The 24,339-nt window shown below is 42.8% G+C and overlaps 1 protein-coding gene across 3 annotated transcripts in view; it reads right to left on the bottom strand.

Moving 5' to 3' along the window:
* The window catches only part of MITF (melanocyte inducing transcription factor), a 161,216-nt gene that overhangs the window by 136,653 nt on the left and 224 nt on the right, over positions 1-24,339 (bottom strand). The window lies entirely within an intron of this gene.

Raw genomic sequence — 24,339 nt, 5'->3', positions numbered from 1 at the left:
CCCCTCAGGCAGGGGAGCGCCGGCAAAGGTCAGTAGCGCGCCCCTCAAGCAGGGGAGCGCCGGCAAAGGTCCCGGCGTGGCTCGGCCGGGTAGGGGAACGCAGGCCCACCCTACACCACTGCGTTCCAGCCCAGGGCCGTGACGGTGGCAGGACGAGGGTCCCGCCACTGGATCAGCGGGGTCCCTCCGTGATACAGACTCACCACTGTGCAACTTTGTCCCTGGGCTACTTCCTACCCGATCGCCCGTCCGGATCCCTCTGATCCCGTCAGTGCGTCGGGGTAGTCCGCTCTTGGCAGCTCCAGCTCCCCCTCAGGCTCAGGCTCCTCCAGCTCTCCCCAGTCCTTGGCTGCTGGCAGCTCCAGCTCCCACTCCGGCTCCTCCAGTTCCCCAGGGTACTCGGCAGCGGGCAGTCCTGGCAGCCCCAGTCCGTCCTCCCGGTGCGGTTTCCCTTGGTCCAGGGCCTCCCCTGGCGCGGCAGCAGGATCTGAAGGGAGCAGCCCGCGGTCTGCGTCTGCCTCCCTCCTTGGTGCTGCCCTGACTGAGCTAAGGGCCCCGCCCTTTATACTTCCTGTTCCACCCCTCCCCTTCCGGGGGGTGGAGCTAGCTTGGGCTGGCCCCGCCCACTCCGGCTGAGAGAAAGGCCCTTTTACCTCCGGTTCAGAGGGTAGCCACCCTGGCTCCCTACATCCCCCCAAGGTACAAAGCAGGTACAGCAAAGGGTAAAAAAAACAGGTCTCTACATGCATATACCCCCTTACCTACAACTTTCCTTGCAAGCTTAGGTACACATTTTATCTAGCCTGGCTAACCCCCATCTGTGACTAGGAGAAGCAGACTGCCCTGCTCACAGCATGCTCCCTCTGTCTCTTGTGTGTCTCTCTGCCAGCTATTGCGGACGCATCCTAGGCAGTCTCTTGCCACTCATTCAACCCCACCTTTTTCTAAGGCCAGGGTCTTCTAATGGTTGGTATCTTCCTTTTGATTCTAGACTTCGCCTTGGGAAAAGTAAATGGTTCCCAGCCTGCCTGGCGCCAGGTAGAGGGTTTCCCCCAGAAACCGTTTCCTCATTGTTTCCTCCGGGACGCTTATCTGTGTCCTTGTTTTACCTCTCCTGCTTGGTTCCTTTAACAGCCCCTTTTGATCCAACGCCATAGAAAGCGCACAGAGGCAAGGCATACACCTTACTCATTTCCCAGTTTGTCACACCACACCAGGCCTTCTGCGCAGACAGCCACACTGACAGAGATCACGAACAGAGGAGTTTGAAGGAGAGGGAGGGTGCTTAACTCAAATGGATTGGGAGGCTATCCAAGCACAAAGGGCAACATGGTGCAGGTGAGAGGACATGAAGCAGAGAGTGAGAGAAAGAGATAAAGGGAGGTGCTAGAAAAGTAGGCTTAAAAGGAATCCAAGGAGCAAGTTGGACAGTGACTTCATCATCGACAACCTGAGGAAGCCAGGGAAAGGATGAGGATGTAGGGATATGCTCAGGGCAGCAGTAGCTGAAGAACTGAACAGACTATACTGTATAAAGACACTTCGCTCATTTAATTTAGATCAGACAGGAGAGTATACCAAGCTTTTTAGAGCTGCACTTTAGCATGCAGAATGAAAGCACTTTGTGAGGGACTTTGTTGTTTGATACATGTTGGGGGGAAAAAAAACTCCTTCCCCTGCAAACATGCCAAGCATGAGAGAGTCTTCCTGAATCAGTACAACTTCCAACTACCTAATACTGAGATCCATGGCACAAATACAAAGCCACTGGGAAGAAACAAGTTTTAGATTCAGATGAACTGTTCTGGATGAGACTATGGGCTCTGACATAATATACCAGCTATTTTGGCACACCCTCAGAAAAGCATGAATAAGCAGCCTCTCCTAATTGATGTGGAGATCCTGGAGTGGGTAAGTAACTGCACAACAGTTTCACAAATGCCTTCTAAAAGTATTGAACGCAAAAAAGAACTCTGACACAACAGCTGGCCATTATCAGCCGTGGCTACATGCTCAAAGAATTTAATCCTGTTTGACCTATCTTCTACATTTTATATCTTGCTTGGAGAATGGACTGATAAATTGGAAGACTTAAACACAGTAGCTGCTGGAGACCAATATGCGGTCATTTGTACTTGGAACCATTAGTTAGATTATTAGATCACGGAACCACTGGATTTAAAAAGTTTGGGAAGTGGTTGATGTAGAGAAACTAGCTAGCAAAAGGGATTCCTATTTGACTGCTTAGCTACAGCTTATTAATTACAAAAAGGTCCAGAGTTTAAAAAAAAAAATTGTCTAAAATTTCCTTTACATTAAACCGTCAAATCTATCTCCCTGACAAAGACATCTTTGAATGTAAGCTTGATAGATGTAAAGGCTGTTAACTCTGACTCCAACTGTCTACCAATGTGTTCTTTGTTTCTATACTGTGGATGAAATTCACCCCCATACTGAGGGCCAACACAAGGCCTGTGCACAATTTAAGACCCAGTTCAGCCTTATTTCAGGGAATTACATATAGGCTTTATGCTGGCCTTCTTCACAAGGCAGAATTTCACCCTGTGTTACGGCCTATGAGAGAAAATAAGGCACAAAGTAAAGTGCAAATTATTCTAAAATAAATCAAATGACTATAAAGTCAGAAGGGCTGGTTCTGCACACATATTGCTGTACTTTGAGTGACTGGTGAAACGGACCCTTATCCTCTGTGAAGTCTAATAGAATGCAACACCATTAGCAAGGGAGCATTTTAACCAGACAACTGTTAATCTAGAACATACCAGATAACGAGTTTCTGTAAATGCCTTTGAGTTCATAGAATGTCAGGGTTGAAAGGGACCTCAGGAGGTCATCTAGTCCAACCCCCTGCTCAAAGCAGGACCAATACCAACTAAATCATCCCAGCCAGGGCTTTGTCAAGCCTGACCTTAAAAACCTCCAAGGAAGGCGATTCCACCACTTCCCAAGGTAACCCATTCCTAGTGGAAAAGTTTTTCCTAATATCCAACCTCAACCTCCCCCACTGCAACTTGAGACTATTACTCCTTGTTCTGTCAAGTTCATGTTCATGTTCCTGGATCTGGTTCCTCTGTTTTAGTGACTAATGCATATGTAAAGGCAAGGATATAGCCTTTGTATCTCCTGTGTGATTCATGGGCAATGTCCACAGGAAGGTGCAAATCCACCTCCACGCTCACCTAGGACCCCTGATCAACGGGAAATGGTGTGGTTAATCCACACAAAGAGGAAGACTGGATGAGAGGCAGGCTGTTCAAGAGAGCTGCAACCTTATGCAGTATGGAGCTCTTAGAGCTAGAGAGTCAAGTAATGGTGCAATCAGAGAAGAGCAGCAGCTCCACCTCTGCATGGATCTCCCATGCTCTCAGTCAGAAGGGTCAATACGTGTCCCGCACCAGCTACTTCAACCTCCACGGAGCAGCTGCACAGCCCACAAGGAACATTCTTTTTCCTCCCACTCAAAACTTCTGTACATCTCCCCAGCACTCAGCTCGGTCGCTTGGGCTGGAGTCGCATGTGGCCCTAAATTAAATCCAGGGGTCTCAATTCATGGTAGATATCATACAGATTTATCAGACAGATTCCTTCATCTTTGGGTCACTATGAACAACACCCCTTCCCCCTCACATCTAAACCTCCAACTGCCATAAACACATTTGTACTAAACCAAGATGCAATGACAAGCTAATTTCCTAAGTGACAATCTCATCTGCATTATTAATTCCCATTCTAATTCAGAATATTCCTTATCCAGGCCCTGTGCAATGTTCATTACACTTAATCTAATTCCTGCACTATCCTATTTCAATATCCCCCATTACTGAACATCTTTCATGTTTTAATTCTCATGGCATTAGATTTGCTAGCACTTTATGAACTCCAGAATAAAAGAGAGATTAATTACTACATCAGATTTTAAAGTGAGTGCAAAACTCTATTAAGAGCCTACAGCAATGCAAAGGTTAAGATCTTAACTCGACAAATCAAGCACTGAAGAGTTAAAGTGCCCATGACAGCTTTAAGGTTACTGTCACAGGGCGCCTTGCCAGTTCATGTGGCCTCAGTCACACACACCAGGTTATCATCTTTCACCAAAGGGTGTATTTATTCTTTTCTTGCAATGCAGGCTTACAGCAAGGCGGGGGCTTCCCTACAGCCTTCACTCCCCAGCCCAAACTCACCCCTGGGGCTCTCCTTCTGACATCCCCTTGCTTCCTGCTTCTTCTTCTTCTATCCTCCCAATTACATTGTTAGCCTAGTGATTACCACCCAGGTGCTCATAATCCCCCAACAGAAAGGTTGGCTGCCTCCAGTTTGGCCTGCAGCCTTCTTCAGGCTGCAGCAACGTCAGTGGTCGATGAGGTGCTGATAGTGCCCGGTCACGGCTTGCAAAGTGAGCAAGATCTCTCAAAGGATTAGGGTAAAGTGTAGGGAATCTCAGAGGAGCACTGGAGCCTAGAGATGCATGCAACGCAGAGACTCTACATTACGTCGATGGATGTTCCCTCAGACCTGCCAGCCAAGCTCCAGTTACGGCATAGATTCATGACTTCCTTTAGATAGAGGAGAGCATTTGAGTCCAGACAGTCCCATGAATTCCTAAGTCCCAAAACCTTTTGTTTATAGTGAAGTGCTCCTGGGTGGTACCATTGAGGGCCTTGCAGAGTGTTTTAACATTCATCCACCATCTCCTTTATACATATTGCTGAGCCATGGGCTAAAGGGAGAAAGACTGGGAGCATGGCTCGGAGGAAACAAGATCCTCATTAAATCTAATCATGTGCAGGAAGGATACAAGAGAAGCCCTGTGGCCATCAATTAGTGCACTGTGTTACTAATATTTAGCATTTATATAGCAGTACTTTACATCTCCAAAGCACCTTACAACCAAGGCTCAGCACCCCTGTGAATAGGCAGCAAGACCTACAGATATTGTGGCTTCACGCTTACCATCCACAGCTATGCTCCTGCTTAGAAACCATACGGAAGGAGAAAAACAGTCAGCAGGAGGTCAAACACTGATACCATCTAAAAACATGAAGTGAAGAGAGACTGTAGAATCTCCCTGTCCTCAATTCTTGCTGGGAGCTTCTCGACAGCTAGTCAAGTCTTCTCCAAAACAGTACTGCTTTAGAGAAGAAAACAAACACTCTTAGCTTTCTGCTTGTTTTTCAACAGTTATTGGCAAACTGTAGGGAACAAAACCTTGGATCTGTATATGACGTTTGTTTCCCATACCAGACATTCTGACACTGTCAGCTGACCAGGACTACCAAAAACATGTCAGAGCTTGAGGATTTAGAGACGTTCATGCTCATCAATGAGTTGCATAATGGAATGCCAGGCAGAACCTCTGCAGACACCACTTACATATCCATTTCTAACATCAAATGGAATCAAACAAGATTGTGCTTTAGCATGGAGTCTCTTTGGACTTTTCATTGCAGTGATAACTGAGGAACCACCAGAAATCTGTATTGAATTTCTAACATCTGGCAAGTTATTTTACATGGAAAGATTGAAAGCCTCCCCAGAAGTAACTGAGCAAACTTCTTTAGTGTTCCCTTTTTGAACACAGGCTGGACAGTCTCTAGTTCACAACCCATTGAGACAGCTGAAAACTAGAAATTTACCCTCAGGCTGAAGAAAGTTATGGTGAAGTCCTGTAGAAGCCTGCACCTGTAAAAGAACGTGTAAGATCTGTCCTACTGCAGCACTATGGCAATGGATTTTGCTTAACTTGAAGGAGCTTTGTCAAACACGGTCCCGTTTGACTTAGAAATTGTTGCCCAAGTTACAAAGAGGCATGTCCTGGTGACAGTACGGCAACACTGAGTCTAGAACAGTGATCCTCGGACTGAGACTCACGAGCCGCAAGTAGCTCTTTAATGCATCTCCTGTAGCTCTTTGTAGCACATGGTATTAAAACACTGCGTGATTTAATTATTAACCAATCTAAGTTATTAACCAAATCAGGATGCCTTTACTATGTTAATAACCAATTGCAGTTGATAAAATAATAATACCTGGTCAGTCATTTTTCTATGAGAAAATATAAAAATAGTAAATGAAACAATGAACTGACACTACTGTGGGTCTTTTGGGTAATGTTAATCGCTAATTTGGCTCCTGAACCAGTATCACTGGTCTTCAACAATAGCACACAAATTGCCAAAGTCCATGTTTGCCGTTTTAAAAAGTAATTTCTGCTTTCCTGTACGGATGTATAATAGACAAGTTAGCACTGGTGCATCAAAGAACTGGAATATTTTAATCAACAACGTTGAGTTATTATACATACGAAGCAGTAAGATAACATCTCGAAAAGTGAGGTTTGGCAAAGAGGTTGAACAAACCATTGAAGCACTGCTTATTAAAACACAGCTTTTCTGCACTGAGCATGTCCTCCACAATGTGGTAAAAGTGTCATATAGTATATATGGTGTGACACTTTCTATCACAATGTGAGACACTATAGCAACCAACTAATCAGTTTGGCAAGTCCTGAACTACCATCTGGAGCAGAGAGATTTGAAGACATATGTAAACGTCAAAAAAACAAGGGAATCTCTGCACGCAGAGAGAAAAGACGACACAGACTTGGAGCAAAATCTCCTGCCTAACCTATGTCTAGGTCTGTAAATCAAGACCCAAACCCGGCCCTATAACAGCCCGAGTAATATCGTGCTAAAATCAAATTTTTTAGACCGACGACAGCAGTTTTGACAAGAAACAGTACAAAGCTCAACTTACTTAGGCAGCCTAGTTGGAAGAGCAATAATGAAAACGGAGCAACACCTTTCTGTTCTGTTGTATTTCTATAGCCAAATAGTATGTCCTGAATCATTCTGTGTTATAAAGTCTTCCACTATATGAGATGATAGCAATACATATTCAAAGTGGGACAGAGTTACAAAACCTGATTTTGAATTTTCCTGACCTTTGCACCGTTATAACATCAACCCCAATGTTCTATCAATAATGTAGCTTTTGACTTTGAAAAGAACATTTTTTTTCCAGTTAGAAGTTGGGTGTGACCTCTCCTCTCAGCGTAAGACTACAGAGAATTAATTCATTGTCCATTTTATACACTCATTAACATGTCAGAGAATCATTATTTACCAATTTAAGCATGCACAAATCTAATTACACTTCTCCAGAACATATGAAACTTTCCAATACTGAGAAGACGCTTTCTCAACCACTTTCTCTCCTCCCGTCCCCCCAAATCAAAGCAAAAGATACTTTCCTCATTCAAGACTACTGAAGCTCAAAGGGTGCTTTTGAACAGTTGGTTTATAGCGCACTTGCTCCTTAAAACAGACCGTACTGAAGTTCTGCTACATTTGTATCCTGTGTTAGAAACAGATTACACCTTGTGGGTTTTGGAAGAATTTCTCACTTTTTTTTTTTTTTTTAAATCTCATGGTCTTTCAAAAACAATATTGTTTTTATTTAGAATTCATCACTGAAAATGGAATGTTATAAGGTCGGAAACATCAACTTCAAAAGCATTCCTCACTGAGGGCGCTATCCTGCCAAGTGCTGAACACACCTGTCCCAGACTAGCAAAGCACTAAAGCATGTGCTTAAACTTTAAGCACACGAGGAAGACATCTCATGTGCTTAAGAGTTTCGTATATGCTCAAGTGCTTTGTTGGATCAGGGAAAGAGAGCTCAGCACATTGCAGAATCTGGCCCTAAGGCCACGAGCCAGCAAAATACTTAAGCACAAATGTAACTTTAAACCCGTGAGTAGTCTCGCTAAGGCAATGTACTACTCACACGCTTAAAGTTAAGCACATGTTTAAGTCTTTTGATGAACTGGGATCTGATCCAACCGTGGGGTCTGACCCAGCAAAGGCTTTAAGTGCTTGCTTAATTTTAAGCAGGTGTTTAAATCCCATTAATTTCAGTGAGACTTAAGCATGTGCTTAAATACTTTGCTGAACTGGGGCAATTCAGACCAATTGTATTAGAATAGCAAATTATAAATGCTATCCAAAAGACAAATGCTTATGGGGAAATCAATATTGTTATTTTAATGTCTATTTAAAAATAAATAAAAATAAAAATAAAAAACCACCTCAAATGTTCAAGTTGCTATTAAAACTCCAGAGAATGGGCAATGTTTAATTTGTAGTCATCTCCATAAATTTAAGTTGAAATTCTGGTTTTGATCTAACCAGAAAACAAAACAGAGCCTGTTACTACGACCTTAGATAAAATTCAGTCAAGTTGTCCAGATGGTTTTCATTCCACAGAAAATACAGAGTCAGCAGTTTGCAGAGCATGGCATTTTCTAAACATGCAAAATAAAGGAGAAAACAATACCCAAGTGTGAATGCTGAGCACATTATATTTTTGTTCCAACAGAATTGCAATACAATCAATACAATCTTGCATTTCTTAGTACCTTCCTTCTACCATCCAGGGTGCTCTGCAGTTATGACTCCAACTGAACACTGAAGTGCACACAGTTCCTAAAAGCATCACTTTAAAAAAATTATAGAGAGAGCAACTACCAATTAATTTTCCATTTCAAAGTCCCAAAAGTCCAAGCATTTCTTACTGCATTAAGCAAACCCATACAGCAAGGGAAATAAATATTCTATGGACTTCGGATGAGTTTGTAAACCCAGTACTTACAGGATCAGGCTGTGGGTTTGGTAACCTTTACTCAAGTAAAGCTCCTATGTCAAAACAAAATTCTGCTTGATCAAGTACAGGCTACAGAACTGGGATGTCAAAAGAGCTAAATAAAGGTACACAGTGAGAAAATAAAGCCATTGAGAAAAGGAGAACCAAAAAAAGGGCAGTGCAATTGTATAAACTGAGCTATTTTATAAACATCTTATTGCTCAACAGAAAGCCAGGGAAGTGTGAGCCTTCATGAAGAGACAGGCGGGGGAGTACTGGTCAGATAATGACGTGAATGCAAGTACCTCAGCAGAGCATTCAATTCACATTGACAGATTCCCTTTTCTAATCTGGTTTTTGGGTAAGAACAATAGTATTAGTACCTTCAGTCTAAACCGGCACACCTCTCTCCCTCTCCCCAGCCCATAAAGCTTACCATCTTAGTGGTAACAGAAGAGAAACTGATTATCAAAATAGTTCATAAATAGAGGAGATTTTAGGAAGTCATGGAGGCAATTTTGTTCATTTCAGCTTCAGATTTAACTTTGCATTTCAGCTAGCCAGAAGGACAGAGCCAAGGCTGTGTCACGCAGATTATCTCATAGAAGACCATAAATTTATGCGGTACTGATAGCAGGAATCAAACATAGGATCTTGAAGAATGACTCTCTCTCTACACCTCACCATGACAACGGCAATGCAATAGGCATGCAAGGGTGTAACTCCTCCAGGAGGGGGGAGAAGACATATCGCAGGCATTTTTCAGTGGAAGCCTCTCGGGCCACAGCCTTCCAGAGTTAGGGCACAATGCAAGAGCTATCTTCTTGCACCAACCTCCCTTCATTGAGACTAGTCTGCAATGCCACACACGGGGAACAACAAAATAAAGTATCTTGTTAAGTAAAATGGCACAAAATGGAAGGAGGGACAAAATACAAATCTGGATTTCAAAGCCTTGTTTTTGACCCATATCTACCAAACAATTTCCAGTACGAAGCGTGTGAGATTCTGAAGCTGAAGGTGCTGAAGTGAATGGGGCACAAAACCAATCTCCAAGGTTGAACCGACCACAATAACATTTAGAATCACAAGATGGTTGGATCTGTTTCTCGGTTGGTCTATTGATAGACTCAGTTAACACTGCACCTGGAAGGTTCAAGTGAGGCTAAAGATCATTTGATCAACAGTATCAAACCCAGGTCACTGGAGGTTTAACTAAATTAGAACATACACCATGCCAGACTCAGTGCAACAGAGGAGGTCACACCACCCATGCTCACCACTGCAGAGTTGATGTGGCCTGTGGCCAGACTGAAACATCTCAGAAAAAGCATTTCTGTCGAGGGAACTGAGAGATCACTGCTGCTCTAGAACAACTCTCATAAGCGGAAGGTAAATAGTAGACACTGTGATAATTAAAAGGATCATCCACAAGACAGGTCTCCTTTAGCAAGCGGTAATTACTGACTCCTTAGAATGACAGGGAACTCTACCAGAAAGTGGGGAATATGAATGGCTACAGTCATATACAGGGAAGTAGGTCTCCTTCGTTCACTGTGCCTGGCTTTCGTGTAGGTACACAAGGGGTGGCAAGGAGCAGCCTTCCTATGCTTTCAAATGCAGACCTACGCACAAATGACAATCTTGTTTTTAACATGGGACTTAAGTGGTGCATGGGGCCAATATTATGTTGGCCTTCTGCAGTGGAGTGACTTGCATCCGTTATGATTAGTGAACAGAACCCAAATTTTAGATTGTTATAGCTTATTAATACAAAAGCTTGCTACAATAGCATCCTTACCAGGCTTACTTCAGCACACCCAGGATCTTTGCAACAGGTAGATTTGTTTCATGCACCTCCATATTGTTTGATGTACATGAAAAACGGAAGGTCATTGCTCTGTGCCAGCAGTATACACTATGTGTCTTTAGTCATTCAGAATGAAGGGCTCTGACAATATAGCTTCTAATGTAAAATAAACTGCCTCTCTACAGCCATGACCCAAAGCCCACTGAAGTCAATGGGAGCCCTTTCATCCACTGCAATGAGCTACAGATCAGGCTCTATACACAATGCTAATGCATTCACTGCCACACTATCTAGGTTCCACCACACTATCCAGACACCAGCTTATCACTGGCAGAATAGCTTTACAATTGAATTGAAATTGTAACTTGTTCAACAACCAGAATCAAACAAATCATTATACAAATTTCAACGTGATGTTCTATAGCAAACAGTGCTCTTTACACCCACACGTCAAGCATGAACTTGTGTAAATTACAGAAATCTTATTTTAAGACCCTCTTGTGCTTCAATCCCATCTTTGTAATGTAATGGCTGCAACTCAGCAGAAATAATCCACTCACATATGGGCATTCTCGGCCTCTCTGATTCTATCAAACTCTCTGGCATTCCACATCACTTAAAATGAAGTCCTCTCAAAGAGCAGATTCACACCCTTCACCAGCTTCTAGATCTTCTTGCCTCTCTTGATGGCTTCCTGAATTTATGTGCACTATGCTGGAGAGACCCTTTGATTGACCAATATTTGGTGTGTCAAACCACACCTCCTCTAAAGCAACTTACCTTCCCACTCTGTAGCAATTCAGGCATCTTGGCTCTCATATTCTTGTGCAAACTTGACACTCAAATATTTGAATTCTTATTTCAAGAGGGAACCCAGAATTCACAGCGTCTCCTAGATGCTGTCCTCAAAGTTTTGGACAATTGTCTTTTTGTAACAGACAGTCACAGAGTTTAAGATCAGAAGGGACCACCAGATCATCTAGTCTGACCACTGCCAACCCACCCCACAACCAACAACCCAGCATACTAAATCCAACAACCAAAATATTATAGCTCACTGGAGACTAAACTATTACGTGCCACAGGCAGAGAACAGGAGGGACAAGGTACATCAACGCCCAAGGCAATAGATTACGTGCGATATACCCAGATAATTCTGGCAAGTGACCAGCACTCCATGCTATAGAGAAAGGTGAAAAAACCCCAAGGTCCCAGCCAATCTGAACTGGGGAAAAACTGTACTGCAAAAAGGGATCTTATTGTGAAGTAATATCCTTTTGACTCACCAGTTAATTCAGAGATGGAAGCACTGCTTCATTCTTAAAAAAACTCTTCTTGTGCATAAGAGGTCTCGGTGACAATTACAATAATTTTTCTTGGTATTATTTACATGCATTCTGGTAGCACCTAGGATCAGGGCCTCTTTGTGCTATGAGCTGTACAGATAAAACAACAAAGACGACTCTCCTTGCTTACAGTCTAGGTGTTGGGCAGGTGGGAAGATGAGGAAACAAAATGAACAGTTACCCACCACACTGGTTAGCCTGAATTCCAAAGCCACTGTGCACAAGTTTAACAAACAGAAGCAGCAGCTTAGTGGATGAATACCTTGTCTTGTTCAGAGCTGCAATAAAAATCAAACAGCAGCCTCCACTTTACAAGCAAAAAACACCCAGCAACTGTTCCTAACAATGCCAATGTCTTCATAAGATAAACTGACAGCAGGGGCATGCCCCTAGTATGGCTGAGGTTTTGGGAAAGGCAAATCCCCTAGTCTGAATGAATAAAGAATGCAAGTATGCCCTCTAGAGTGAGCAGAAATCCAAATAAAATAATTGTGACATCTCCAGGGAATCACATTACTGGGCTACTGTGTTCCCACTGATCTCCTGTGAGTTGAAGGCTTCAAATGGGCAGCCCAGAAAGAAAGCTTTTTTGCTCTTCTGTACAACCCAGCTTCCTCTTTCTGGAATTCCACATTTCAGCATCATCCTGCTTCTCTCACAGGTTATAGCTCTGTGTCATTAGGGCAGGCTGAACTTTTCAAATAACAAAAGAGTGGGGGTGGTATTGTTTTCTGTTCTGAATTTCTACTGTATATTGCATTAAACTACGCTTCAAGGCTATTTGCTTTGGAAATTTTCCTTGTAAAAATGCTCCTCCCTCACTTAAAAAAAAAAAGTCTTGAAAGGAAAGTCAAGACAATAAAATACATAAAAAAGATACAGGAGACAGGTTTAGCCAGGCTCTGCTGCTTCAGCCATTGCCTTCCCATTTACAACACCCCAATCTCCCCACTAGCACTATTGCTTTCCCTCCCTAGCTGGAAACACCAGCAATTCCTATGCCCCCTTTTCCTATCCTCCTGACCCCATAAACCTGAATGGTCCCAGCTCCTATCTCAGTCTTCCTGCCCTGAAACAACTCCCTGTTTACTTTGGTTCCACCCCAACTCCCACTGTGTGCTTCCCCGCCCTCCCCAAGAGGGAATCAACAGTTCCCATTCCTATAGGAGTTTACAATAGCGAGCACAACAAGGTCCCAGGTCTTGGGTAAGCCCTTTAGGTGCTACTACAATATCAAACAGTAAATAATAATTCATTTCCTACTCTATTGCCTCCTTAATCCAGAACACTCCAATGGGTCCGATTTCTTTATTCCAGCTGCATTCCTCCACTGGAGTGGCTCCCATTTCTGCTTACCCTCTCACAGATCCAAAACTCCCCACTGTCCCTATTGTACTTCACTAGATTTCAACTATTTGTGCAGCAATGTGTATGGTTATAGGCTACCAGGTAAAAGTTGCCTCAGCATCCCAAGTCTCATCGGCGAGCTTTGATCCACTGACACCTGAACAAACAGGAATTTTTGACTAATCCCTAGAGTTATGAATGGCACCTAGGGAGCAAAGCCTAAAACAGACCTGTCCTTGAATGACATCAAGCCAAACAGAAGCCTGACAGTGTTTTGTCAGCAAGGTTTACCTGCACACAAAAGTGCTGCATTTGCACATAGAAAGCCCCTTTCTCTAAATCTGCACAAATAGGGTTTGTGTGAGTATAAACTATCATTTGTGTGTGAAAGCGAGTGTGTGCCAAAAACAAACAAACAAACAAAATGTACATGCACCTTTGCATACATACCAATTAAAACTTGCTACAGGTGCCTTTGAACACTTGGCCCAATACGATCCTTCTTCCTGACCCATACATCTCCAGTTCTCTCTTCCAGTTCTACTTATTAACCCTGTAATTAAGTCTAATTCTGTGGAGTGATTGGTGATAGAGGGCCAAATTCCCCAGCATGCTCTGGCTGATGTGCATTATCAGAGCTGTGCAAAGTAGCCATAAAGACAACCTAAATAGCTGGTTAAGCCAGATTTGCGGCTGCTTTGTGTCACCAGAGCATACTGGTAAGCCTGTCCCATGGATATTATGATAGGCTTTACAAAACCGGGACATGATCCTGCAATCCCTACTCAGGGAGCAGCCTCATTGACTTGAATGCGACTGCTCGTGTGAGCAGGGACTATTTATGTGGAATATGTTTTGCAGGCTCAACCCTTTAAATTGTATCTTATAGTACCACATTGTCTTTGATACTCTTTTTTCCCCCCTGAAAGAGTTGTTTGTTTTTTCTCAGTGTTATTTTCCCAGCATAATGTATTACAGAATGCACTTACATGAACTCCTCTTTGTCCTCTATTGTCTAGTTATACTGTACAAGCAAAATCTTCATAGGAATTGAGTTTAAAAAAAAAAAAATCTTACTGTTAAAGGCCATTAATTGCAGTATTAAAATACTAACGTGAACTCCTATGATAAACTTCTATTCTCCTTTACACGGCATTAAATGTAACAATTATCACCTCACAAATTTCTGTTGGTTCATGCTTGAAGAAGTAATTCTATATGGAAGCAACACATTTCTCTCCCTCATCCTGCCAGCTCAATCTATAGAGTGGCTGCTAGAGATGTGGGGGGGGGGAATCTTAGAGAGGGTTTCTGTATAATCAATGAAAACAAATACAAATTACTGGACTTTGGGTTGAATCTTTGGCAGAAAGATGGTTAGAAAGATGCAAATATGATAGAACAAGTTACAGTACGGGTGTCATTTGTTCAATAAAATATGAACTAGAGGTAACACTTAAGCTAGTAAAGACAGTGATAATATTAAAGGGCAGTTGAACTCCTGAGGCATCTAGAGATACACATGAGAATGTTCTATTCGTTCCTACACCTAGCAGTACAATTACAGTGAAAGGAACAAAGTTCATATTGATGATACATATCTCCTTAGAAGATATAGTGCCTTTCATCCTGAAAGATCCTAAAGTGTTCTGCAAACAAGAGTGATTTATAAACTCAGAATCTGACTCTCTCATGCAGTCCCAGAGACACCAGTAGGTTGTTGCTGGGACCCCTTTGCAGAGTTGGGGTCCATACATGTAAAAGAAATCACTTCACCACTGAATGCAGACATTTCTGGGTGGAGATCACATCACAACGCTGGGGTGGGTCAAAAGATGAAATTCTGGCCATGGACACATGAACAAAGCCCTACTCTTCCAAAGACACCTTGGAATCTTTAATGCCTTCACAGAGCAAAGAGGTTGTTGGACTTTAGGGAGTTGTCTGAAAGACGCCTAACACAATAAACTGCATAGAACTCATTTTATCTCCTCAAAAGGATGACAGGCTGAGCTGACCCTGCCAGGATTTTTGTCTTTGGTTCCAGGGAGTCTATATATTTCAAACCAAATGCTTGTATCAATAATGACCTTCTCTGGATATATGCAAACCAAACAATAGTATGCTACGAATACATATTAATGCAGAACAAAATGTTTTCAGTTTACCTGCATTGCTCCTATACTGCAAATATAAAATGGAAGCCGTAACAGTATGCATGCTATTCATTACCCTGTAACTGTTCCAGTTTTACTGCATGGACCAGTAAGAAAAGTCATTAATCAAGTATAATAATAATATAATGCAAGGTGACAGGTTTTCATGTAAAATTAACTCTGTTACAGCACCCAATCATGCAGCCTTATTCGGGCAAAACTACTTCAGTCAGCATGAGTTTTAGTAAACAAAGAGAATAGAATCAGGCCATTACATTGCACGTTAAAATATCTGAGAATCTAAAATAGGAAAACCACCACCTATGGACAAAGTGTTGATAGAACTTGTGTGCAGCTCCCTAATTTTCCTTCTAGCATTGAAATGTCAAACTGGTAATTAAAGATTGTCCTGAGTCAACATGCAAAGTCAGCGTTTTGGAATTAAAAAAAAAACAAAAAACAAAAAAAAAAACCCCTGAAAGTTACTGGCTCGTTTTTTGTTTGTTTGTTTTAAAGGTGAAGGGGGGTTTGCTTTGAAATGCAGGGGCAAATGTAACATTTTCCAAAAAAAAATGTATATTCAAACTGTCCTATTCAAAACCTATAGGTTTCTCTCTATATTATTTATATCCAGAGAGCAAGTATATTTTGAACAGTGCTCTACAAATCTCTAACTTTTCCTATTAAAGTTTTAATTACAGGAGTGTATGATAAGAAGTGACATTTATATGTCAAATAACATACCTGAAAGTCTCTATTACTCTTCCCCTTCCCAGCCTCTATTTGGATTCCAATCAAGGAGGGACAACATGAAATCGACTAGATTTTTGCCAATTTCACAGCACCCAACAGGCTTCTGCCCATGGTTTTGTCAATGTACCTCTAAGGCTGCTGAGGAAGCTCTAAACAACGCAGCAGCACTAGAGTTGTCTGTCTGCATACTGCACAGTGTGTGAGTTTATGTTCAGTCACATTTAGAAGGTTATGTTCACAACCCAAAGGGGAATGTTTGGTTTTTTTTTTAAATGAAAACTTAGATTCTGTACAAGTGGTTAGTAACCTATGTTATTTAGGTTGCATAGTCAGGCACTCAAAAATTAGGAAATGTCAAGTTTACAGCTGTCTCCGCTACCTTAATTCTGCCCACTTGTGCATTGATCTTGGACACTAAGTGATGCAAGGATCTGTGGAAAAAAACAGTATGTAAGCATTAATTAAAGACTATTTCTTACATGATACATACACCCGGCCTGTTTCTCTTCCCCACTAGCTCCTCTGGCAGCTCCCAGGTGTGGCAGGGGTGTCAGCCTGGTCTGAGAATGTTTTGTCATTAATCTGGCAGGCTGCCTGAGAAATGCAAGCGAGAGAAATGAAATGGTGAACTTTAAGAGTTACTTCGCAGTAACTGAATTTCATGGGACAAAGAAGAGGCACTTTTGTATCCCAAGGTTGTCCCCCATGCCAATTATCAAAGGGCTGCAGCAAACAATGGAGGTGTGAGAGCTTCGCAGAGAGAAGAGCACAAGAATCTTTTACAATGGAAAATGTTACCTAAATAGAAGCGTCACCACCAGCTCCCTGTAGAGGAAATATTTTGGATGGTTTAGCTTTCCCCACATTTTCATATAAGAGCCATCCCAATTACAATCACTCACCTTTGTAAATCATTTTGAGATCTACTGATAAAAAGCACTATATAAAGCTAGGTACTATATTATTATTAGGGTACATTTATTTCTATTGTGTTTCCAAAAAAAAAATAATAATAATAAAGTGACATTTCAGGTACTGTAATCATCTGTGGCTAGGTTTCTCTCTGTAGTAATGTGAATTTGAGGTGTTGAATAAACATCAGGTAATGTATTCACTCAGAAAAATGTTAAGGGGGGGGGGTCTTCAAAGATACACTGCACTGGGCTAACTCTGCTCCCACTGAAATCAATGAGACCACACTCCAATGCTGAGTGCTTTTGAAAATTTCACCCTGCATGTTTTACTTTACTTACACTCCGTTGCTATACTTTCTTGTTGTTACTTAAAAATATGCTAATGTTGATCTTCTAGAGAAGGAAAAACCTTTCAGAAACTGTTTTAAATTTGTTCCTCTAAGATACATTTTTTTAAAACATTGAGACTCTGTTCCTTGATGTAAGCACATGTGACCTGTTCTAAATAAAGGATATTTTCCACTTCTTGCACAACTGGAACAGATATAAACAGTCTGAACAAACTGCACTGCAGAACTCAACGAGAATATAAAACCCTTGAATAAGATCCATAAATAGCAGTAATCTGAAAAAAGAACAAACACAATATTGAAAATCCTAACATAATCGAGTTTAAAATCTAAATCACATTGCAAAATTAATTTACAAAATTAGATTTGATCATATGCATAGTAAAGAACTTTAGAACAGTTTAGTTTCAGAGTTAGGATTCTCTGCAAAAATATGTGCACCGAGGGTTTGTTCCCTCCCCCCCCCATTAGATACTACCCTTGCTAATATACAGTATTCTAAGAGGAGGAAAATTAATTTAACCAGTCAGTCAATCTCCAACTCTGAGAGCAGCACAAGATGGCATAAAATAAGTGAAGACCTGCATGCTGGCTAGATCAGAGGTACTGATTTACATTAGTGCAATACATGTAGCTAATATATATCTGTAGCACTGACTATCTAGAGTTATGATAATTTTACATAAACTTCAGTAATTCAGTACATTAAATCTCAAAGTTATTACTGTTAAAATAAGCATAAGCTTCTTTTAAAAAATTACCATGCAAACAGCGTTTCTCAACTTTTTCCACTTAAAATACAAATTTCATAGCAGGATCATTCTTGGGATATTAAATTTAAGCTGAAAAAGATCAGCAGTGCAGTAGCATAAATAGTAAAAAAAATAGCTTGTAATTCTTGGTGAATGCATTTTTTGTAAAATTGAAATAGTCAGCTACAATAATTGACAATTTGCAGGCCTTCACTATATCAAGCATATAACCCAAATGGGTTTATATTACTGGGAGGAAAAAGGAGAAGCAAATGAACCAACCCAGCCAGTTTTCGCTGTTCTTAGCACATCTGTATTAACAATAAGCTTAGACCATCACACAAAGTGAGCCAATTTAAATGCAGAGCCTCCCAGTGACAGCAAAGGGTCAAATCCGCCTTCAGTATTGCATGTGTAATGCTCACTGAAAGGGTTTGCATATGTGCTAGGGAGGGCAAGATTTCATCTTACATTCTGCAGTCTAGTAATAAATAAAATAAAGGTATTAAAAATCCTTGTCATATTGATTTATTCACATATCCCAGTTCTCTCTCACACCTAAAAATGACTATGCAGAAACTACGGTGCGTGTAAGAACTGTTTAGTTTCCAAAGGCTTAAGCTCAACCACAACAAATTCCAGAGAACCCTTAAACATGTCTAGCACTTCCCAGTCTGAAAGGCTAAATTCTCATAGGTCCCTTAGGACTTTAGGTTGGAATCACTGTATCTTAGCCCAGCATAGTATTTTCAGTCCTTGTTACTGGACCTTTTTGCTGGACTTACATTTTTCATTGGCCTCTAGCATTCTACTGTGGCATGGCCTAGTACAGCATTTAGAGCAAAGAGATTTTATTAGAAGATCCCCTGCAGTTTTGGATTGAAACCTTGAATTATCAAACAGGAGTGTGCATAAAAGAAAAGAAGAAGAAAATGGGAGACAGGTGAATTGGGTGGAAGATGCAGTATAATAAAATTTGAAGGAGGGAGATCAATACTGCAAGTGCTGGGTTAAATTGGGCAATGAAGTTATGGGTGAGTCTTTTGGGGCAGGGGTAGTTGGATTTTTTTTAAATATATCATGCTGGGTGGATTTCCCATGTAAGGTGAGGGTCGATAATGGGGGTTCTGCCTCATCATTCCAATGAGACTACAGAGAAAAAGTAATTCCCCTTTAGGCAGAAATGAGAGGCCTACTGGTTGGTTCAGTCAAGGATTTCCCTATCTTTGGGCGGGATTGATTTTGTCCATGTGAATAAAGACAGGCAGTATTGCTTAGTGGACAGAGCACCAGACTGGGACTCCAGAGACCTGGGCTCTGCTCCTGGCCTGCTGGGTGAGGGTGAGCAAATGACACCCCCCTCTGTGCCTTGCTTTCCCCATCTGCAAGATGGGGATAATGATAATCTCCTTTGGAAGGAGCTTTGAAATCTACTGATGAAAAGCACTGTATTATTATTTCATTTATGTCTGGAGCTGGAGGGCAGAAATGCCATGTACCCCTGACTGAGGCTGTAGGTGTGCAAGGGGAGCTTCAGATTGCTCACAAGTTGAAAGTGTTCTGTGCCCCTCAGAGCTAGTAAAAAACGAAAAACAAACAAACAAACAGAAGAAACTGAGTCCTGTTAGTGGAGATTAGCAAGGAAAGGCAGTGTGCTAGCACTGCTCAACCAAGTGGCCATATAGGCCCTTGTTCAACAAACTATCCGCTGATGTTCATTATCATCTCATTATCACTCGATTCCTTAAATGCCTTTTGGGGTAAGGCTGTTGAGAAGAGAATGTAACTCCATGAACTTCAGGGCAGTTACTCCTTATTTACACTAATATGACCAAGAAAAGAGAATCGGACTCTTGATGTTCTCAGCTGTCCTTGATAACCACCAGTCAGGCTTCAGGCATGGGCAGAGCAGAGAAACAGCAGAGGGTCTCATTGGCTATCTCATTGGTTCCCCTATTAATGGAAACACGTCAGTTCACTGGTTCTAGCAGCATCCTTTGTTGCTATCATCCTCCAGGTTTTATTAACCTGGCTGTGGACCCTAGCTGGGCTGGACTTGAAGTTCACCAGAGACTGGGCTCCCTGCATACTGCAGGCGTCCAGGGCTACACACTGGTGATACAGTGGTGTGTATAAGCTGGGCTAGCTGTGTCAATGTCAACAATGTCCACTCTTCCCCTGTCACTGCAGTTTAGGTAATTATTATTCCATCTGAGGGCTCTCTCTTGTTGGAGGGATGTGTGTGTGGCGGAGGGGAGGGGAGGTGAGAGACACTGCAAGTTTCTATTCTGTCACCCTTGCTGCTCAATATGTCCGTGAGGCTGCTGGGGAACACGGCGATGTGGTCCGGACTGCAGAACCACCATTATGATTTAATGACTCGATCTCGGTTTCTTTGGACACGGACAGGGCCCAGTGTTTGCATTCCAGGTGCGCGGCTCAGATGAGGTAAGTACCTGTGCTTATATGACAGCAAACTGTCTGAGGCTCAACCTAGGTACATTGGAAATAATCCTGGTTGGTTTCAGGAAGCCACTGAGTATATGGTCATCATTCCTGCGTGGGTTTGTCAACTTAACCCCCACAGAGGTTCACAATATAGGGTGCATCTAGATCCCAGAGGCCTAAAACACTTTTTTTATCTGTGCCTGAGGGGAGCAAAACGGGGTGGTGATAACCATTTGTCTTGATTTAGGAGCTTGATTTAGAAGCTCCTTGCTCTGATGGCCTAACAGACTGGATTATTGGCCACATGATTGCTCAAGGAGACTGATCATAAGTAAGGCTACGATTTAATCATGGGTATTTTCAGTAAAAGTCATGGACAGGTCATGGGTAATACACAAAAATTCACGGTCCATGACTTTTACTGAAAATAGCTATGATTAAATTGCAGCTGGGGGCCAAGGAGGGTGCTGCTCTGGGGGAAGGGGGGCACTGCCCTGGGGGGGCCAGTGAGGCCAGCCAGCGGCACCGGCCACCCCAGGGGCCACCCACCTGCCACTGCTCCCGCCACCCCAGGACCAGTGCTCGGGTGGTCTCGGGAAACCCTGGGGTCAGCCACACCCGCCACTGCAGAAGCCATGATTTCTGCGACATCCATGACAGACACGGAGCCCTAATCATAAGAAACACCAGTACCCTGTAGGTTGCACTGGCTTCCAGGTGCAATTTAAGGTGTGGACATTGAACTTTGAAGCCCTATATTGTTTGGGTCCTAGCTACATGAGAAACACTTCTCTCCCCATGCACCACCATTGCAGTCGGTTTAAAGTGCTCACACTACAGGTATGACTTTACTGCACAGTGAACTCTTCGTACGGTGACCAGACAAGTGTGAAAAATTGGGACGGGGGTGAGGGGTAATAGGAGCCTATGTAAGAAAAAGACCCCAAAAATCAGAACTGTCCCTATCAAATCGGGACATCTGGTCACCCTAACTCTTCACAAGTTAGCTTAGCTCTGCGAAAGCAGCCATGCTGCAAAATAACACAAGCTGCACGCAGTGGCCGAGTTAGCAGCTGAGGGTGTTAGGCTAACACCAGCTACACCGATACTGACTTGGACTCTTAATACATTCCATGGGAGGCGTACCCGAGCCCACTTATCCACTGACGCTCTAAAAACTCCCACACCCCAATTGGGTCTATGCTGGTTATGTGATATGCATGTCTCTCTTCATCCTTCTAACAGATACCTGTAATCCCTCAGAACTCAAGCCGGACCCCAGATGTACAGTACCTTCCCTCTTCACTTGTGTATATTTAATTTTAAACATTAACTTTAATAAAAATTTTAAATCTGTACTTCTTGACGGGCTAGCCAACTTGAGTTAAAAGCATCACCACACTGAGCTAAGCGGTTTTGCATGTGGACAGGGCAACACTTGAGTTATAACTCAAGTTAACTGCAATGAAGACAAGCCCCAAGCATCCCCAGATTTGAAAGCCTGGGTGTTAGTGCCAGGGGTTTTCACAGGGCCTTCACTGGCTCAAAAGAGCTTGAATTTTTCTTAAGCCTGCAGGGCACAGTACAATATCTATCTATCTATATACTTAAGACTTTTGTTTGAGGGCTGGGGAACTTATTTATAGACTTACTAAAGATGGGGTGACTATTTAATATTTGCTGTATGCACCATGCACTATTTTAACTACATACATGAGCCCAAAGACAGTGGCATAGGATCATACTTAAAAACTGAAAATAACTAAAACAAAGATATGCTATCAACAAGCTTGGCTATAAATTAGATAGAATGTTTTTGCCATCTGTGTTTCAGAGAGCATTGTGATGAGGATGGAAGGTTTGTTGTTGACAAAGCACCTTGGAAGACAGTCCAGAGAAGAAGAAAAAAGACATTGCTGACAGAGTAAAACATGCAGGGCCCACAAGGCACAGATGACTTGAAGTGCTAGATGCATTTGTTTTCTTTTTCCAGCAGTTCCCTAGAAGGAGCAAATGCCCCTATACAGTGTAAGAGGAGTAGAAATACGCTGAACAAGTGGGAGCCCCTGACTAAATAACACAACAGATCGAGATGACAATATAGCAGATAACTGTGGTAAACACCATTGCAAGAACTTGAATTAAAACTTGTGAACAGATATGTCATTCGTTAATTTCAAGTAGCAAGGGCTTGCTCCAAAACAAAAAAACCACAAGCCTTGCAACACCTGTTTTAATTTAGCATCGACTGGATCCCAAATTCTGTCCTGTACCTGTTTTCAGTGTAAAAGTGTGAAACAGTGTATTCCCGCATATCCAGTTTGTTCTGACTAGCTAGCATTTATCAAGCTAGCATGGCATAGAAATAGATGTTGCAGGTTCTGAAACAGCACAAACAGCGATTCTCCCTCAGTGCTGTACGTGATCATTTATTTTACCTGACGGAGATTTCCCCTCACTCTTCCACAAACTAATGCAATGTTATGTAGGTGATCTCATCGGAACACTCAAACGATCCAACGTATTCACTTGTTTAGAGCACTGCAAGCCCTGAGCGAAAAGGTGCAGATTTCGCTCTCACTTTCTGTCTTCTGTACCCTTTATGTACAGTCACGCTTTAGTGACAGTCTGGGCCTCTCCAAGAATGACAGTGATATCCTTTGGCCAAGGCTGGATAATGCCCAACAATACCCTTTACAAACATAATACCACACCAGAACTTGGGCCCTCCCTCCTCCCCCAAACACATGCCAAACAAAACTGCTATTATTACAGGAAACACGAACTAAATAGCTGCTTTTATGGTCCCAAGAGCATAGGATGTTTCCTTTCAATATATTTTGTTTAACGTTTACAAATGGGCTGATTCAGCAGCACAGAATACAAACAGCAGACACATGGCAGCCCGATTACTCCCTCGGTAACATTTTTCAATCAGGGACACGGTTTAAACACCAGCAAACCACCATCATCATCCCATAACAAACAGCCTCCTCAGATTGTGACACCCCCTGGCTTCACTAACCTGCCTCGCCCCTAAATTAGCAGGCTGCCGTTTGCAACATTTCCCCTGCTTTGACAGTGTCCCACGCTGGGTGTCAGTGACAGCCTACGCATTCATGCACCCAGCTCCAGCGCGCCCAAATGCAGACAGGCCCTGCAGCTTCGGGGCACAGGCAGCACCACAGTGGCACTGCCAGGGGAGGGGCAGCCTTTCCCCATTCCTATCTGGGCCAAGGGGGGGGGGAAATCTCTCCTAGAGGCATGGGAGACAGGAAAGAGGGAGAGAGAAGGGCAGATTAAGGAGAAAAGGAATAAAAGAGGAACAGAGAGAAAGGCAGAAGAGAAGGGGGCAAAGGAAGGAGGGCAGAGAAAGGGCAGAGGTAAAGGGGGCAGAGGGAGAAGGGAAGGGGGCAGAGAGAGAGGGAATAGAAAGGGAGCAGAGAGGTGAACACGGGCAGGGGGCAGAGGGAGAAGAGCGGGGGCAGATAAAGGGGGAATGGAAAGGGGGCAGAGAGGTGAACACGGTCAGGGGGCACAGTGAGGGGGAATGGAAAGGGGGCAGAGGGAGAAGGGCAGGTTGAGAGGAGGAATGGAAAGGGGGCAGAGAGATGAACACAGTAGGGTGACCAGATGTCCCAATTTTATAGGGACAGTCCCGATTTTGGGGTCTTTTTCTTATATAGGCTCCTATTACTCCCCACCCCCGTCCCGATTTTTCACATTTGCTGACTGGTCACCCTAGAACACAGGCAGGGGGCAGAGAGAGGGGGAATGGGGCAGGGAGAGAGAGAGAGAGAGA

The sequence above is a fragment of the Terrapene carolina genome, unplaced genomic scaffold (genome assembly GCF_002925995.2).
Source record: "Terrapene carolina triunguis isolate 2854851 unplaced genomic scaffold, T_m_triunguis-2.0 Scaffold89, whole genome shotgun sequence".
NCBI classification, from domain to species: domain Eukaryota; kingdom Metazoa; phylum Chordata; order Testudines; family Emydidae; genus Terrapene; species Terrapene triunguis.
This window is presented reverse-complemented; position numbering and strand designations above follow the sequence as displayed.